General features: G+C 41.3%; 1 long non-coding RNA gene across 1 annotated transcript in view; it reads right to left on the reverse strand.

The window, feature by feature from the left end:
• LOC310636401 overlaps positions 1–18,684 on the reverse strand; it is a 224,706-nt gene that overhangs the window by 155,465 nt on the left and 50,557 nt on the right. The window lies entirely within an intron of this gene.

Raw genomic sequence — 18,684 nt, forward strand, 5'->3', positions numbered from 1 at the left:
GCTTGTGCAGTGCTGTCACCAGTTCAGCTCATTCCCCTCCCCTGCTACTTTTCTAGGATGGTCACGTATCACCTGACAGGTGCCAATGTACCAGAGGTGGTACCTGTACCACTGGTTGAAAAGCCCTGTGTTAGAGGACTGGGAACTTCCCTGGGGAAGATATGTGTATGTGTGTTTGGGTGTGTGTGTAGTGGAGAATAGAATAGAATGGAATGGAATAGAATAGAATAGAATAGAATAGAATAGAATAGAATAGAATAGAATAGAATAGAATAGAATAGAATAGAATAGAATAGAATAGAATAGAATAGAATAGAATAGAATAGAATAGAATAATAACTTTATTGTCACTTTGAATGTACACTAATCAGCATCATAAAAATGAAATTTTGTTGTATACAACTCTCAGAGAGTCACCACCTCCAATACACACTACATAAATATGACAAAAATAAATAAATACAGAATTGTGCATATACTCACATATATTATGACACAGAGTCTAGTTTAGATTATGTATACGTGTGCATGGTGAGAAAAACAAATCTTGTGAGTTTACCAGATGGATGGCATAACGAACAAAGCTATTACAGAACTTTATAGTCCTGCTAGAAATACTTTGAAACCTCCTCTCAGAGGGGAGCAATAGAAACAGACAGTAAAGTGGGCATGTGGGGTCTCTAGCAATGCTTTGAGCTCTAAGCACATTGCACTTATAAGCAGCATCCTGAATACCAGGAAATGAGCTTCCTATGATCTTCTTGGCTGTCCTTACCAATCTCAGTATGGCCCTTCTATCTGAAGCACTGCTGCCACCAAACCAGACAATGATGCAGTTTGTTAAAATGCTCTCAATCATGCCTCATTCAATGCAGGAAATGCAGACACTGGATTGCACACTTCATTAAGGGTGTGGAGAGAACAATTCAGATTGTTAGTTATCTGCACCCCCAAATACTTAATATTATTGACCACCTCTACAGCTGCATCCTTGATACTGAGTGGAGTATGACTATGCCGGCTCTTTCTAAAATCTACATTGATCTCCTTTGTTTTATCAACATTTAGAACCAGGTTACTTTTATTGCACCAGTCCACCAGAGCCTTCACCTCTTCCCTATAAGCATCTTTGTCATCCCAGATAAGACCCAAGACTGCCATGTTATCTGCATACAACATGATTCATAGCAGATTTGGCACAGCAGTCTTAGGTTATCAGGGTGAACAGTAGCAGACTCAGGACACTGCCCTGTGGGGAACCCGTACTCAAGGAGATGGAGTTGGAAACTTTCTTTCCAACTCACACAAACTGGGGCCTATCAATAAGGAAATATCAGTATCCAATTACACAAAGGAGTTGTTGTTGTTAGTTGTGAAGTCATGTATGACCCATTGAGACCCCATGGACAACATTCCTCCAGGCCTTCCTGTCCTCTACCATCTTCTGGAGTCCATTTAAGCTCACACCTACTGCTTCAGTGACTCCATCCAGCAACCTCATTCTCTGTCGTCCCCTTCTTCTATTGCCCTCAATCTTTCCCAACACTAGGCTCTTCTCCAGTGAGTCCTTCCTTCTCATTAGGTGGCCAAAGTATTTGAGTTTCAGCTTCAGAATCTGACCTTCTAAAGAGCAGTCAGGGTTTATCTCCTCTAGGACCGTCCGGTTTGATCAACTTGCAGTCCAAGCTAAGCACATTGATTTGTGCTAAGATTGTAAGCCGCCCTGACTCTTCGGAGAAGGGTGGAATATAAATGGGATTTTTTTTTTAAAAAGGGACTCACAGGTGTCTTCTCCAGCACCATAGTTCAAAGGCCTCAATTCTTTGGCACTCAGCCTTTCTTATGGTCCAACTTTCACTGCCATACATTGCAACTGGGAAAACCATGGCCTTGACTATACTCACTTTTGTTGGCAGGGTGATGTCTCTGCTTTTTAGTGTGCTGTCTAGATTTGCCATGGCTTTCCTCCCCAGGAGCAAGCGTCTTTTAATTTCTTGGCTTCAGTCCACATCTGTGGTGATCTTGGAGCCCAGGAAAATAAAATCTGTCACTTCCTCCCTTTCTTCTCCATCTATTTGCCAGGAACTGAGAGGGCTGGATGCCATGAACTTGGTTTTCTTAATGTTAAGTTTCAACCCAACTTTTGCACTCTCCTTCTTCACCTGAAACAAGAGGCTCTTTAGTTCCTCTTCACTTTCTGCCATTAGAGTGGTATCATCTGCATATCTTAGGTTGTTGATATTTCTCCTGGCAATCTTAATTCCAACTTTTAATTCATCTAGCCACGTCTTTCTCATAATGTGCTCTGTGTATAAGTTAAATAGGCAGGGTGACAGTTTACAGCTTTGCCGGACTCCTTTCCCAATTTTGAACCAACCATAAAGGAGTATTAAAACCTAATAGGCCCAGTTTGTTCAGGAGATGCTGAAGAATTATTGTGTTGAATGCCAAACTAAAATCAACAAACAGCCTTCACACATGACTATTCTTCCCCTCCGGGTGTGCCAAGCTAAGATGAACCACACAGAAAAGTGCATCTTCTACAGAGCAGTTCTTCCAATAGGCAAACTGTAATGAGACATTACAGGCATGAAACTATATAGTTCTTGAGACTTCCGGGGCTGAGGTCACAGCAGACAAGCAGGTCCTGGAATATCTCTTCGGATCTCAGCTTGTTTTCCCGATACTGTGCAGCTCTACATAGCCATCGCCAGCTGGGGATCAGCAGGCGAAGAAGAGAGGACGCTCGGCAATTGCAGGGAACTTGCAAAATCCCTGCTTAGCAGTGAGAAATCCTCCCGTGGTGCCGGTATTGAGAGAAGGCACCTGAAGAATGGCTGCCCTGGGCTGTGACTCAGCAATTTAGAAGGAAGCTACTGACGTTCCAGGCAGAGTTAAGAGTGAATATCAAAAGAGAATGAGAAATCCCCCCCTTCGTTTGTTGATCGTTTGAGAGGTGAGCAGCGTGAAGTATTATCCAGCCTTAATTGACTAAAGCGGCAGACAACAATTCAGGCTTCTAACAATAGCCGCCTTAGAGAGACTCACAGGCTGATTTGAGGATTCCAGTTACTTCTTTGGTGTTCTTCTTCGATGGACAGACTCTTTCTTTAAACTTTGATAAGTGTTTTTTTTTCCCTCTCCTTTTGAAATATCTGGGATCTGGATGGTGACTTGTTAATTTGTTAATGCATAACAGCCTGGAGACCCCCTTTTCTATTTGATCTGGCATCGGGTTGTTTTTTTCTTTCTGCTTCTTTCTTGGAGGTTTAACATCGTAACATTTGTCAACAGAGAAGAGAAGAGGAACTGAACTGAACTGAATTGGACTGCCACGCTCCCTTGAAGAATAAGGAATTTAAATATATTGAACTGGGTTACATTTCCTTTTTTTTGAATATTGGCTTATTCATATTATTACTTATTTCCCTTCTTTTTTGCCATTGATAGGGCCTATTTACTGTATTCTCTCTATATTTTTCTTTTTATGCCTTATATAATATCATATTTAACTCTTACTTTAATAAACTTAGAGAAGAAATTAGGTGATTAAGATAATATTGAGAGTACGAGGTGCTTGGGGAGGAGTCTTGAAGATTGAGTAAGTGTAGGCTATTTTGGAAGAGCACTAAAGAATAATAGAAATGGCGACCATAACAACTTTTGCCAAGAAGACCATAGTGCCTGTGCCCATACAATCCCCGTCAACTACATCCCTGACAGCTCGCAAATTTCCAGATGAGACAGTGACAGGGAATAAAGGCGCTTTATCTATACAGGGAGTTCAGGATATGTTTAAGTCACTTCAAGACTTAATGTTGAAAAATCAGGAGACTACAGCTATAGGATTTGAGGAGTTAAAGAGGGAAATAAAGGCTGAGATGGGTAACCAGATGGAAGGTTTAAAGGGAGAAATAAAGAGTATACATACGAAGCTCCAGGAAATGCAGACAATGGTAGTGAGTCAAGAGGAACGGATCCAGGTGGTAGAAACGAGAATGGATAAGACAGATGTAAAAGTGGAAAGTATGGAACACCGGCTGGTGATAGCTAATAAACGCCTGGAGGATGAAATAATTGCCCTTGAATTAGATAAATCTGCCTTCTTCCTATGTTTACAAAACATTGAAGAGGACCGAGAGGAGCAGTTGGAAACCATTGTGACAGAGATTTTGGCTGGAGTGCTTGAGGTGAACCCACAAGAGATGTTGAGGGATATAGATGACGTATTTCGGGTTTACACTAGTTATGCACGTCGAAACAAACTTCCGAGAGAGATACATGTCCGACTGAATAAAACATCAGTGCGGGAGCAGGTCCTAAGGAAAGCAAGAGAGAAGACTATATCCTTTAAAGGAAGATCAGTAATTATTCTTAAGCAGCTACCAAGAAGAGTGAGAGACCAGAGGAAAAAATATGATTTCCTAACAAGTCAGTTTAGGAAATTTGACATTCACTACCGATGGCTGATTCCAGAAGGATTGGCTTTTATGTGGCAGGACAAGAGATATCGTATTGATAACTTACAGGATGCCCATGTATTTTTTGAAACTCAGTTCAATCAGGAGAGTGAGGAGGAGTTAGAAGGCAAAATGGCTGGGCACGGGTACGGGCCTCCGACGTAAACCTAACAAGAGGCCCCTGGTTTGTTTTTTGTCGAAATTTTTTCGGGGGTTAGGGAGGAGGGAGGGTTCTTCTTTTGGTTGTTTGGATGAGGGGGGCAGTCCAACAACCTCTGTTCAGGCCAGTGCCGAGGCAGATCGTGGGGGGGAGGAGCGGGGGTCGGTTGCTTCTGGGGCTCCAGGGCCAGTCGTGGGACTACCCATTCCCACGACGTTAGGGAATGGCAGCAGGTGTAGGAACAGAGGGCCGTATCGATCTCAGGGAAGGTCTCTCCGCTGCTTACAAGCGGTGAGGCACTCCGACCATCTGGTTCCGCCCCGAGGTCCCGGGAGTGAGGATGTGCAGCCTCCTGAGCTCCGGCTGGTGTACTTGAATGCCAGGTCGGTCGTTAACAAAGCTCCTCTCGTCCGTGACTTGGTCGAGGGTGAGCAGGCGGACCTGGCTTGCATCACGGAAACTTGGTTGGGCCCAGAGGACGGCATTCCTCTGGTTGATCTTTGCCCATCAGGTTTCCGGGTGCTGCACCGGCCTCGGGCTCAGGGTAGGGGTGGGGGAGTGGCTGTTGTTATGAGGGAGACCTTGTGCCCACGGGAGGCCACCGTTCCCCAGATAGTCGGGTGTGAGTCTCTCTTTTTCAGATGCGGCCCTGGTGCGCAGTTGGGCTTGCTGCTGGTGTACCTTTCGCCTAGTCACGCAGCAGCAGCCCTGCCTGAGCTTCTCGATGTCCTCTCTGGGTTGGTGATTGAGTTCCCGAAACTTATAGTTTTGGGGGACTTCAATCTACCATCTCTGGGAGGATCATCTGAGTTGGCTCGGGAGTTCATGGCTTCCATGACGGCCACGGACCTGACGCAAGTAATTTCGGGACCGACTCATGAGGGAGGCCACACCCTTGACCTAGTTTTCTTATCTGGATGGTGGTTAGATGATCTTGGTGGGGGCTCCCCAATTGTTATGCCCCTGTCATGGACCGACCATCATCTCCTGCGGCTGGTCTTCCGTTTTGCCACCCCCCACCGTGGGTGTGTGGAACCTATCAAATGGTACCGCCCCAGACGCTTAATGGATCCCCAGAGGTTCCAGGCGGTGCTGGGGTCCCCACCTGCCTCCCTTGCTCACAGCTCGGCAGACGCCTTAGTGGAAGCCTGGGAAAGGGCAGCCACTGAGGCTCTTGACCGAGTTGTACCCCTGCGGCCCCTGACCCGGTGCAGATCCCGTCGAGCCCCATGGTTCTCCGTGGAGCTCCGGGAGATGAAGCGTCGGAGACGGGGCCTAGAGAGCGGTTGGAGATCCAGCCGATCCGAATCCGATCGATTGCGACTAAGAACCTATACTAGGTCTTATCTCGCTGCGATAAGGGAGGCGAGGTCTAACCACTTCGCCACCCTTATCGCGTCCGCAGATAATCGCCCGGCCGCCCTGTTTAGGGTGACTCGCTCCCTCCTGAATCAGGAGGTGAGGGAGGATCCCTTGCAGGGTCGTGCCGAGGAGTTTAACCAGCATCTGTTGGACAAAATCGCTCGGATTCGGACCGGTCTGGACTCTGACTGGGCAGAGTCTGTTGAGCAGGACACGGGTGGTCTTGTTGATATCACCTGGGAGGAGTTTGATTCTGTGACTCCGGAGGAAGTGGACAGGATCATGGGGAGGCTGAGCACCACCACATGTTTATTGGACCCGTGCCCTTCCTGGCTGGTTTATGCAGCCCGGGAGAGGACACGTAGCTGGTTCCAGGCAGTTATATCGGCCTCTTTGAGTGAGGGTAGCTTCCCCGCCATCTTGAAAGAGGCGGTGGTGAGGCCTCTCCTCAAGAAGCCTGCCTTGGACCCAGCTATATTGAACAACTTTCATCCTGTCTCCAACCTTCGCTTTCTTGCGAAGGTTGTTGAGAGTGTGGTGGCACATCAGCTCCCTCTGGTCCTGGATGAAGCGGATTATCTAGACCCGTACCAATCGGGTTTCAGGCCCGGGTACAGCACGGAGACGGCATTGGTCGCGCTGGTGAATGATCTCTGGAGGGCTCGGGACAGGGGGCATTCCTCTTTCCTGGTCCTATTAGACCTCTCAGTGGCTTTCGATACCATCGACCATGGTATCTTGCTGCGGCGTCTCGGGGGATTGGGAGTGGGAGGCACGGTTTTGCAGTGGTTCTCCTCCTATCTCCAGGGACGCTCGCAGTCGGTGTTGGCAGGAGGGCAGAGGTCGACTGCGAGGTCTCTCATTTGTGGAGTTCCTCAGGGGTCGGTCTTCTCGCCTCTCCTGTTCAACATCTATATGAAACCGCTGGGTGAGATCATTCGTGGTTTTGGAGTTGGGTATCATCAGTATGCTGATGATACCCAGCTTTTCTTTTCGACCCCAAACCACCCCAGTGATGCCCTCACCGTGATGTCCCGCTGCCTGGAGGTGGTTCGGGTGTGGATGGGGAGGAACAGACTTCAACTCAACCCCGACAAGACCGAGTGGCTTTGCATACCTTCATCCCGGGTTTATTCGGACATTCCACCTCTCGCTATGGGGGGCGAATTATTACCCCCCGTAGATAGGGCTCGCAACTTGGGAGTCCTCCTAGATTCACGGCTCACCCTGGAAGACCATATAGGAGATGTGACTAGGGGGGCTTTCGCCCAGGTTCGCCTGGTGTGCCAGTTGCAGCCCTATCTAAGCCGGGATGATCTATGCACGGTCACTCACGCACTCGTGACCTCTCGACTAGACTACTGCAACGCTCTCTACATGGGGCTGCCCTTGAGGACCACCCGGAAGCTCCAACTGGCACAGAATGCAGCCGCGAGAGTTGTGTTGGGAGTTTCCCGATACTCCCATGTCACACCTCTGCTCCGTGAGCTGCATTGGCTGCCAGTTGTCTTCCGGGTGAGATTCAAGGTACTAGTTATGGTATTTAAAGCCCTACATGGCAGGGGGCCGGAGTACCTTAGGGAACACCTGCTGCCGGCGTCAACTTCCCTCCGCCCTTTGCGTTCCCACAGAGAGGGACTCCTCAGGGTGCCACCGGTCAGAGAATGTAGATTGGTGGCCCCCAGGGGGAGATCTTTCTCTGTGGACGCCCCGGAGTTATGGAACCAGTTACCGGTTGAGCTCTGGACGGCGCCCGATCTTCGCTCCTTTCGCCGCGATCTGAAAACATACCTGTTCGAACAAGCCGGCCTGGCCTGAGGGTGGGATTGCTGGGGTTTTTATTATCATTTTATTGGGGTTTTTATTAATGTATTTATTGTTTTTATCGGCATGTATTTAATTACTTTTTAATTTTTGTAACTTTATGTTTTATTCTTGCCCTGTACACCGCCCTGAGTCCTTCGGGAGAAGGGCGGTATAGAAATATTAATAAATTAAATTAAATTAAATTAAAAGCCAGGAAGAAGTTCAATTAGATTCCAAGGGGAGAAGTGGATGATTAAAAGAAAAGAAGAGTATAGATAAGGAAGATGCTGGGGAATTGGGAGGCTCGGGCCCTCAAATGGAGACACGGTTAGCAAAAAAAATAAAGAATACAGCGAAGCAGTGACATTCAGGAAGAGGTTCGCCTTTTTTCTGTTAATATTAACGGTCTTAATGCTCCTACTAAGAGGAAAAAAACTTGGTCCAAACTTTGTAAATTAAAATATGATATAATTTGTATCCAGGAAGTCCATATTACTAAAAGTCAACAGAATGTACTAGCGTGTCCAAAATTGGGGGAAGCTTTTGTGTCCCTGGCAGAACAAAAGAAAAGGGGAGTAGTGATTTATGTTCGGCGAAATATTGAGGCCCACTGGGTGTATTCAGATACAGAAGGTAGAATAGTGATGGTAGAACTTCGATTGGCTCAGAAGATCATCTTATTGGTAAATGTGTATGCACCAAATTGTAATCAGTGTGCCTTTTTTCAAGGTTTATATAAAGTAATAGCAGGGTTAGAATACGAGCATATATGCATCGTAGGAGACTTCAATGCAATAGTAGACGTTGATAAAGACTATACCCCGGGGCAACGTTTACTTAAAGGGGTAAAAAGAACACTGCCTAAGGTGTGGGATCAAGTGAGGGAGGAATTAGGTATATGTGATATATGGCGAGATTTTCACAGGGAAGAGAGGCAATATACTTATTTCTCTCCCAGGCATCATACATGGACCCGAATTGATATGATATGGGCATCCCATGAATTGAAAGAGATGGTTAGGGAAATAGAGATTATGACTAATGACTGGGCAGATCACAGCCCGTTAGTTTTGGTTTGGAAAGGAGAAAAGAAGAGGTACAGATGGACAATGAGAGCAGCTCTTTTAAAAGAAGAACAATTCAAAAACTTGTTGAACCAGGAAATGGGATACTTTTTTGAGGAGAACAGAAGGGAAGATACACCAATTCAAATTATATGGGACACTGCGAAAGCAGTGATTTGAGGGATAGCAATTAAGTATTCGGCATATAAGTGGAAGAAAGAGAGGGTTAAGAGATTGGAGTTGATGGGAATGTTGACAGAGGCCGAGGAGGCTCTTCAGAAAGACCCATCCTCAGTAATAGCGAGGGAGAGGAAAGATATTACGCGACACGAGATTTCCCTCCTGGATCAACATGAATTAGCAGAGAAAATTCAAAGGAATAAACAATTTTTTTTGAACATGCCAACAAGGAAGCGAGCAATCGCGAGAAAAATAGAATGGTTACAGGATGGGATGGGAAATATGGTGGGATCAAAAGATCAAAAGAAAAAGGTGATTCAGGAATTTTTTACTGCATTGTGTAAGAAAGACCCAATTTTAGAAGAAAGGATTGGAAGTTACTTAGAAAGGGTGGATTTACAGGAGGTTCCTGAGAATGTAAAACAAATTTTGAATTCAGAGATCTCAGAAGGGGAAATAAAGGAGGCAATTAGGAAACAATCGAATGGGAAAACCCCGGGAACGGATGGACTCCCGGCGGAATTATATAAAGAGATGTTGGAAATGTTTAGTGGCCATTTAAAAGATTTATTTAATGAGGTTTTGAGTGAAGGGAAAATACCCCAGTCATGGACAGAGGCTTATATATCTTTGATCCCAAAGGAAGATTCAGATCATACCTTGGTTAAAAATTATAGACCCATTTCGCTATTGAATGCAGATTATAAAAAATTTTCCTCAATTCTGGCGGGCAGGCTTAAAGTTTTCTTAAGAGAATTTATACATCCAGATCAGAATGGTTTTCTTCCAAATCGGCAAATAAGAGATAATTTGAGAATAGTAATGAATACATTGGAATATTATGAGATGCACCCTAGCAAACAGTTGGCAATGATGTTTCTTGATGCTCAGAAAGCATTTGACATGGTTAGTTGGGAATTTTTAATATGTCAGATGATTAAAATGGGATTTGGACCAAATTTTGTAAGAGCTATACAAACAATTTACACTACGCAATCTGCCCGAGTATTATTCAATGGTGAAATGACTGGGAAAATTGATATACAAAAAGGTAGGAGACAGGGATGCCCCCTTTCACCTCTACTGTTTATTTTGACTTTAGAACCACTATTGATCATAATTAGGCAAAATAATAATATTAAAGGATTAAAAATAAATGATCAGCAATATAAGCTTCAAGCTTTTGCTGACGACTTAGTTTTTATTTTGGAAGACCCGTTGGAATCAGGCCCTAAATTATTGGAGGAAATTAGTGCCTTTGGAGAAGTAGCAGGTTTAAAGATTAATCGAGATAAAACTAAATTTTTGGTAAAGAATATTGGAACTGAATCCAAGGTACAATTACAAGAGGTGATGGGGATCCAAATAGTTAAAAAAGTTAAATATTTAGGTATTTGGCTATCTTCAAGGTGTCCATCTATAAAGGAATTAAATTATCAAAAATTGATGACTGAGATGGAGAAGAAATTAGACAGCTGGAAAAACATTCAACTCTCAATCCTAGGACGAATCGCAGTGATTAAGACTCATATTTTGCCAAAGTGGTTATACCTATTCCAAACTGCTCCTGCAAAACTAGATAAGAATTTTTTTAAAAAAACTAGAACAGATGGTTGGTAGATTCATATGGAATAACCGAAAGCCACGTATTAAAAGAAGAACGCTGCAGGAGCACAAAACAAGGGGAGGACTGGGGCTCCCACACTGGGAGATGTATTACCATGCCTCTGCCTTGGCTTGGATTAGGGACTGGGTTGTGTTATCTAGAAGGAGGGTGTTAACTATTGAAGGATATAACTTAACACAGGGATGGCATGCCTATCTCTGGCCAAGGAAGGATAGTCAATATAAAGTTTTCTCTAATCATTATATTAGGGATGCATTGATAAACTCTTGGCGTACAGTGAGAGGGTGGATCTATACAAAGATACCTGGCTGGTTTACTCCTTTGGAAGCTGTAACTTATTCAACGTTACACAATCCAGACAGAAACTATAGGTATAAAGATCTCATAGATCTGAGAGGCAATCTTAAATCCAGGGAGGAGTTACATTCTGGGGGTATAGAGTTGGATTGGTGGTCGTATTCTCAAATGAGCTCAAGGTTTAATAGGGATAAGCAGGAATTTGGAATAAATATAATCCCACAAGAATTAGACAAGATTTTATGGGGAAGTGATGCTAAATTTTTATCTAAGACCTATAATCTACTTTTGTTCCATGGGATGGAAGGGGGAACAATAAATGATGTAATGAATGCCTGGGGGAGAAATATTGGTCGCACTATAGAATTAGAAGAGTGGGAACAGATTTGGAAGAAAAATATAAAATTAACGTTAGCAACAGCATTTAAAGAAAATATGTACAAAATGTTGTATAGATGGTACTTAGCTCCCGCACGAATTTCAAAAATTGGTTATTTCAAATAACAGGATATGATCTTCAATTGGACCCAGCTATTTTCCTCTTGGGGATGAAGCCACAAGAAGTACCAAAAAATGTTTGGTATTTAGTAATACATATTACAACAGCGGCGCGTATGATTTATGCACAATATTGGAAGACGATGGAAATCCCAACGGACTATCAAGTAATAGAGAAAGTATTACTATGCGCAGTCAGATCGAATGACATATATTCTCAAAGGGAAAAGTGAATCACTTTTCAATAAAAGTTGGGACTCCTGGTATTCATGGTTACAAAATAGAAGATTTAATCTCAACGGGGGAAATACTAGATGATTGTGTATTTTTATTTGAGGTATAGAATCTGGAGATATATATAATTATAGATTTCTAATATTTGGTAATTAAAGGTTACTCAGCCTGGGATGTACGAGAAAAAGAAATTAGGGGTAGTATTACACTCCCCGGTCCTGTCTAATGTTGTTGTTCTTGTTTTTTTGGTGTCTAGGATGGCTTGGTGTTTTTCTATTTGATGCACCTTTTAGTACTTTGTAATAATGTTCTTGTTTTTTTATTTAAAATTTGTTTAATAAAAATATTTTTAAAAAAACTATATAGTTCTTTACCAATCTCTCAAAACACTCCATCATAATGAAAGTGAATGCAACTGGACGGTAATCATTAAGAGAGTGAGCTAAAATAATCTCCTCTTAGATCCTTTAACAGGAACCTGTACTGGATTTCACAATGTTCCACAAATGAAAAAAGATGCTTTTTGTATGGATAGGGGCACTGTGTAATGCATCCAATGCATGTAGAAGACTCATTAATATACCAGTATCTTGATTCTTAGAAAATGCATAACATCTACAGTGGAAGAAAAATCTGTACAGCAAATAGTAGTAACAGATCAGGCACATGGAAAACTATCCCGAGCTGAAAGCATAATGTAACTACACCATCCCTGACAGATTAGATTATCCCAGGGAACCTGTTGTGACTCAGGGCCAGCCTGTGGGTCCGGCAGCCGGCTCAGATGTCTCGGATGACTCAGATGAGGGGGAGGAGGAGGGTGTGGAAGACGAACTGGCTGATGACGGCTTGGAGGCTTCGCAGAGCCCCCAGCCGGGGCCCTCTTCTCAGCTGCGTGAGCCCGATAGTGCGGAGGATGATGACCCACAGCTGGCCCTGTTCAAGGACGCCCGACGCAGGAGGCAGTCGAGCAGGACCAAGCAGAGAAAGGCTGTGGGACTCCTCGGGAGGAGGCACAGGGAGACCACGCCCTGAACTCTAAATAAAAGGAGTGTTTGGGGAAGGGCTGGTTGCTGAAAGCAACCCTTCCGTTTGAGGATTCAAGTTCCAGTGTTTTTGTTTCTTGTTCTGTTGTTTGAGTAATAAATCTTGGCAGACGCTTTTCAGCCTCAGACGCTCTCCAGTCTCTACTGTTTGAACAGGGGTTTGCCTTATTGCAAGGCCGGTAGCAGGCTGGTTCAGAACAGAACCTACCATGGACATTCTTATTATAAATTTGCATCTAACAATCAAAATATCACTGAACTACAAATGCAAAAACAAGATAGATTGGATCCTTGGTGCTTCTTTTATTCAGACTGGAAGTGTTGTGGCCCCGACCCCCAAGCCTGTCCTACCCGAGGAAGAGGACTCTGAGGATGATGGGGCGGAACTGGCAAGGCCTCCCTCTGGCAAGGCCTCCGTCTCCATCTGAAGGCCGACAGAAGCAACCTGTGATTAGCCAGTCTGGGAGTGAGCCAGAGAAGCTGCAGCAGATGGAGAGTAGCAGCGGAGATGAATCATGGCTAGATCCCTGAGAACAGCACAGAGCCAAGCGTTTACAGCAGCGTAGGAAGAGTAGGAGGGTCAGGGATTAGCTGAGTCACTGAGCCACACCCCACGGTACAAAAGGGGGTGTGGCTGCTCTCAGAACTTTGTGACAAACAATAATGTAATCAACTTCTGGTCACATCTTTGGAATTCTGTCGGATTTACTACCTGTTTGGAACCCTGGCCTGAATTCTTGACAACGCTTCTGTACTTTTGTTTCTGGACTGTTTGCTTGTTTGCTTGGACTCATTTTGAGTAATTGTTTGGAAGTTATCTCATTCCAGTGGACGTTTGAGGTAACGAGCCTATTTTGGCTGACTGTTTGTATTTTGCTGCCAAGGCCTTATCAGAAGGCAATTACTAAAGCCTGAGGAATTAACCCTTGCTAGTCGTGCCTGCTTGTCTGTCTGTTTTTACCCCGGGGAGGGGGGGAACAGAACAGGAAGACAGGCTACTTGAAGCTATATTCTTATGCATAATACTTAGAGGCTAATGAATCATCTGTACTAGGGAAATATCCTGAATCAGATTTCATAGGCTGCATTTAAGCAAGACCATGTTCTACTCCCAAGTTTTATATCTGGATTTAAAAAAAACAAAACAAACCTGCACCCTTTTAGTATTGTAGAACTTAATACAGTTCCTGCCTTCTGAAAGGTTACATTTTTGCCCCATAAGTCAGAGGGTATTATTATTGTTATTGCTTCTAATCATTCTAGTTACTTTTTGCATTATGCTAGACTGAGTTGCAAAGAGAATTTCAAAGGCAGGTATTAAAACTGAAAAAAATTATTAGCATCTTGGCTAATAAACTCAGGCACATTCATTCTTGTCATCATAGGCCACTGGATATTAATGAGCTATTCTGTAGACTTATAGAAGTCATTTATACAGTACCAAGTGCAAGGTTTCTGCCTCAAGAATGAAGACCTATGGTATTAGACATTCATGTCCTGTTTCTCATTTTCATATCAACTGATGCCCAAACCCTGCATTTTCTAACTCTTTTGTGATAATGAATGGCTGGGATAAATCAAAGTACTACATTATGAAATTGAAAAGAGATAGAAAATCTTCTGTGGACAAAGGAAAATATGGTGTCATTGATTTTTTTAGTATTCTGTCTTCTTAATAATCCATTGTATAAATAGCAGTTATTTATCATAGTTAGCATTTATATAGATCAAGTGTTTAGAGGCCTTCATTTTTCCCCCAAGAATCCTTTCAAGAGGCCAGTAAATTTATGTAGGCTACACAGGCTGACAAAAACAAAATAGGCCTGAAGGATAACTTAGGCGATGTCTGCCAGATATTTTTGAAAGTCTTTTCTCTTCACATAGCTTGTATTTTAGGATAGCCTTCTCCAACTTTCTACCTTGTAGATGAAGAAAAGACAAAGGTTTCTCCTGTCCAGTCATGTCCACCTCTAAGGGGTGGTACTCATCTCTGTTTCTTAGCTGATGGAGCTAGCATTGTTTGAAGACATTTTCGTGGTCAGGTGGCCAGAATAACTATATGCAGAGGCTGTGATTTCAGCGCATGTGGAACATACTAGGCAATCTTAAATTTTGGATGAGAGTTTGCCTCTACCCTCACCCACTCTCTGTTTTTTTTTCAGTTTTTAGTTTATTTTAGGTTTGCACACATGTTCTGCCTCCAAATGGAATGAAACTGGAAGAGTTTCACCTGTTGTGATTGAAGAACTACAAAAATATTAGGTGCTGCACTTGGTTTTACTGTCTGATTACCTCTTCTTTTCAAACTAAATGGGGAGACACTGGAGAACAAGAACAGTAGATATGGCTGTTGGGCTTATTCATGCTCTTTGTTTATCCAAGTTATTTCTATATAGCAAAGAACTAGTTTTTTTTCCCCAGTAGTTTTCTTGACAAATATCTCAAAGTAGATTAAAAGCTTAATTGCTAATCTCCTGTCTTTAGAGAATTATGTTTCAAACGAACAAAGGTTGTGTGACTCCTTATGTTGGGTTCTAACAAAGAAGTATATTTCAGATTTTTTTTTTAAATGGCTAAGTTTAGATTCTGTTATCTGGAGAAAAGTTATTGGAATCATCCCAAATACTGTAACTAAATAAAGCAGCGAGAGGTGCGGCTTTGATGACATTTCACTAATTACATATCACCATAACAACTAAAGGCCTATTCTGAAAATATTTCCATTGTTAGAAAAGCAACATTCCTTTTATACCTTTATGGAAAAAGTCAGTGCTGCTTGCCCTTTACAATCTGTCTATTCAACAACAAATCTGAATTGAAATGGTGTAATGGCATAACACGAATGGCTCATATAGTCTCTAATGAAAAATCTGTACCAGCTTTTTTTTTAAAAAAAAAGTTTTTACTAGCGATACCAGGCTTTGAATGGAATCTAGCAGATTTTTCTACCCTTGACTGCGTAACACATCATGGCTCTGATTCACCAAACTTTAATATGTCTGCAATTGAAATGAGAGGGATCATATTCCTTTGCATTCATGAGCTAGCTCAGGTAATACCATAAATAGCCAAATGTTGTATCCAGTCTGCTGATCTTGAAAGATTTTGGTAGGCCTGGAATAGCCATGCAGGTTATTTCCCATTGAATCTTACCTGCCCCTCAATCACCTCTTTGTTGTTAGATCTGTTTCTCCTGTCAGAATGAGAAGTTGTTTTTTTTCCCTTAAGGCTCAATATGGGAACATGGTGGAATGGAAAGTAAATATGTGGAAATGTGTGACTATGAAAAAGGAATAAGATTTTAGGAAATTGTAAATGAGATGGAGATGGAAGGATATAGGAATACTATACAGTGGGGGTGTTATATAGCATGTGAGGGGGGGGGAAGAGAATGGAATGGCAGGGAAATATCTGGGCAAATATTGTTCTGCTTCCCTGCAATGGTGATTTATGGTTTATTCCTTAGCAAATTGAGCAAACCCAACCAACTTTGAGTTCATTAAACAAATCATGAGTAAATAGTAGTATGCAATCCCATGGGTTAATTTGCATCTTTTTCATTGCTGGAGTTACTATACAAACCATATCCCTTCACAATATTTTTTTTTACCCAGCATTATTTTTATTTTAGTATAACTTAGGTATCTATGGGGTTATTCCACACACTGGTAAAACAAAAGTTCTTGAGACATGACATTTTGGGGGGTAATATTTCCCCCCCCCCCAGCATTTCATAAAAGCAGTCCTGAAATACAAAGAAAGGGGAAGTAATAAGTGAATGCAGAGGCCTAAAGCTGTCAAAAACAAACCTGCAATTTGAAAATAAATTGGAATCATGGAAAATCTCTACTGCATAGATTCCACTTTCAAATATTACATTAGGTATATGAAAATGGCAGAGTTCTCTAGGAGGGATATTGGTTGCATCACTAATAAATATGAAAAATGAACTAATCTCTGTTATTATCTACAATCTCTGGATATTTTTTAAAAAAGGTATTCATTTGTTTTATTTATTTCTAAGTCAATTTTCAAATGTCTTAAAAATGTGAAAACACTAACAATGATAATTTATCTGTTTTTTTGTATGAAATCCTCTTATTTTTAATAATACATATTACTGCTAGAATTTTTTTTATCCATTCATTTTTGTTCATTGTTTTTGAGCAGAGACCTACATAAAAAAAAATCAGATAAGTAAGAAAGCAGAAAGGTAATAATAATAATAATAATAATAATAATAATAATTATTATTATTATTATTATTATTATTATTATTATTATTATTATTATTATTATTATTAATTATTATTTTATTTATATACCGCCCTTTTCCCGAAGGACTCAGGGCGGTGAACAGGGCAAATGTATAAAATACAAAAAATACAAAAGTTAAAAGGAATTAAACATAATGCCCAAGGTAAAAAAAACAATTATGTTCTACTGTGCACATTCATTTTGGAACTGTTAAAACCAGAAATAAATAAACTTCTCTCTCCCTTTCCCAGAATACATTCAAATGCAGTAAATCTATCAAAAAAAAAGTCATTATAGACTATTTTAATGGCATATTAGCAATTTTAGAGGAAATGCTTACTTTTTTAAAAAATGTGGTAATATTGACTTTACCGTTATGGGTAGTTAGAAGCACACTTAATGCAGTAAAGAGCCTCTTGTCCTAAACTGAAAATATTTTAATAATTTGATCTCACAATATCCAGAGCTAAATGTGCATGGTTTTGAGCTAGTAATTTTATTTGGTGCTATTTTTCTTTTTAGGAAATGAATATATTGGTCTGAGTTAGAAATATTGATATACAATTTTTGCTTCCTTTTCTTTACAGAGTTTCAATAGTTTTGACCCTCAGCTTCCCTTTTCTTGAACAAACATATGCACCACTTCACAGATGCATTCAGTATCATCACCTTTTTTAGGTATAAGGCTATGCATCGTATTTTCTATGGTCAATTTGGGAGCTGCTAGTTAGAGAAAAATTTGGCTTCAAGCAGAATAGAAGACTATGTTTTTTAAAGTGCATTGCTTTCATTGTTAGAAATGTTTTATGATTACTGCACTGATATTTGTCCTGGGGTGGGGGGTGGGAATTGCATACTTTTTCAGTGCTCTGTTTTTAAAACTTTTAAAATTCCAGGATTGCATGAGAGTATGCTGAGTAGAGCTATCTCATACTATTAGTTATTAGATCTTCACCTTCATAAATTCTAGATTTATTGTTAAAGTTTTTAAAAAGGCTCAATTAGCTATTCTTTCTTCTGTCACTCTATTTTAGTTTTTGGTTGCCTGTGTCACAAAAGCTCCAGGCCAGATAGCAAATGTCACCTTAAAAACCTTTATAGTTTAATTGAAATTCTTATCTTCTCCTTTTAGGTTTTGTTCCATCTCCTGGGTACTCAGTTTTTCAAAGTTTAATTGGAGGTTTATTGGATGAATGTCTCCTTATTCTATTTTAAAATGTCATTCCAGTTGCTTCATTTTTTTTAAAAAAAGGACCTTGTTATTCAACTTCATTGTTCTGCCTGTGTCTTTGAGTTATAGCTGCTTATTTCAACAAGGAAAGCTTTTATTATTACTTTTTTTAAAAAAAAAATTCTGTTCACAGGAGAATATAATTTAATTTCTAACCTGAAATTCTTCATGTTAAGGCTGCATACCAGTTTCATGAAGAAAAAGGGGGAACATAATAAAGTCATTAAAATTTGTGAGTTTAGACAGGCTTTTTCTTCCTAGGTTTGAAAAGCATAAAAGATGAATGCTTATCTACAATATAGATAATTATTTTATAGCATTTCAATATCTGTGCTGTTTTTTTTATTGTAGCTCACTACAGTAGGTAAGTTGGAATGTGAAGTTTGCTAGACCACACCCAACCAACCATTTAAGTTTGTTCACTGCCCATGACATCATTAAATGCATTCTTTTCAGACTTAG

This window comes from Vipera ursinii, assembly GCF_947247035.1.
Source record: "Vipera ursinii genome assembly, chromosome: 1".
NCBI lineage: Eukaryota > Metazoa > Chordata > Lepidosauria > Squamata > Viperidae > Vipera > Vipera ursinii.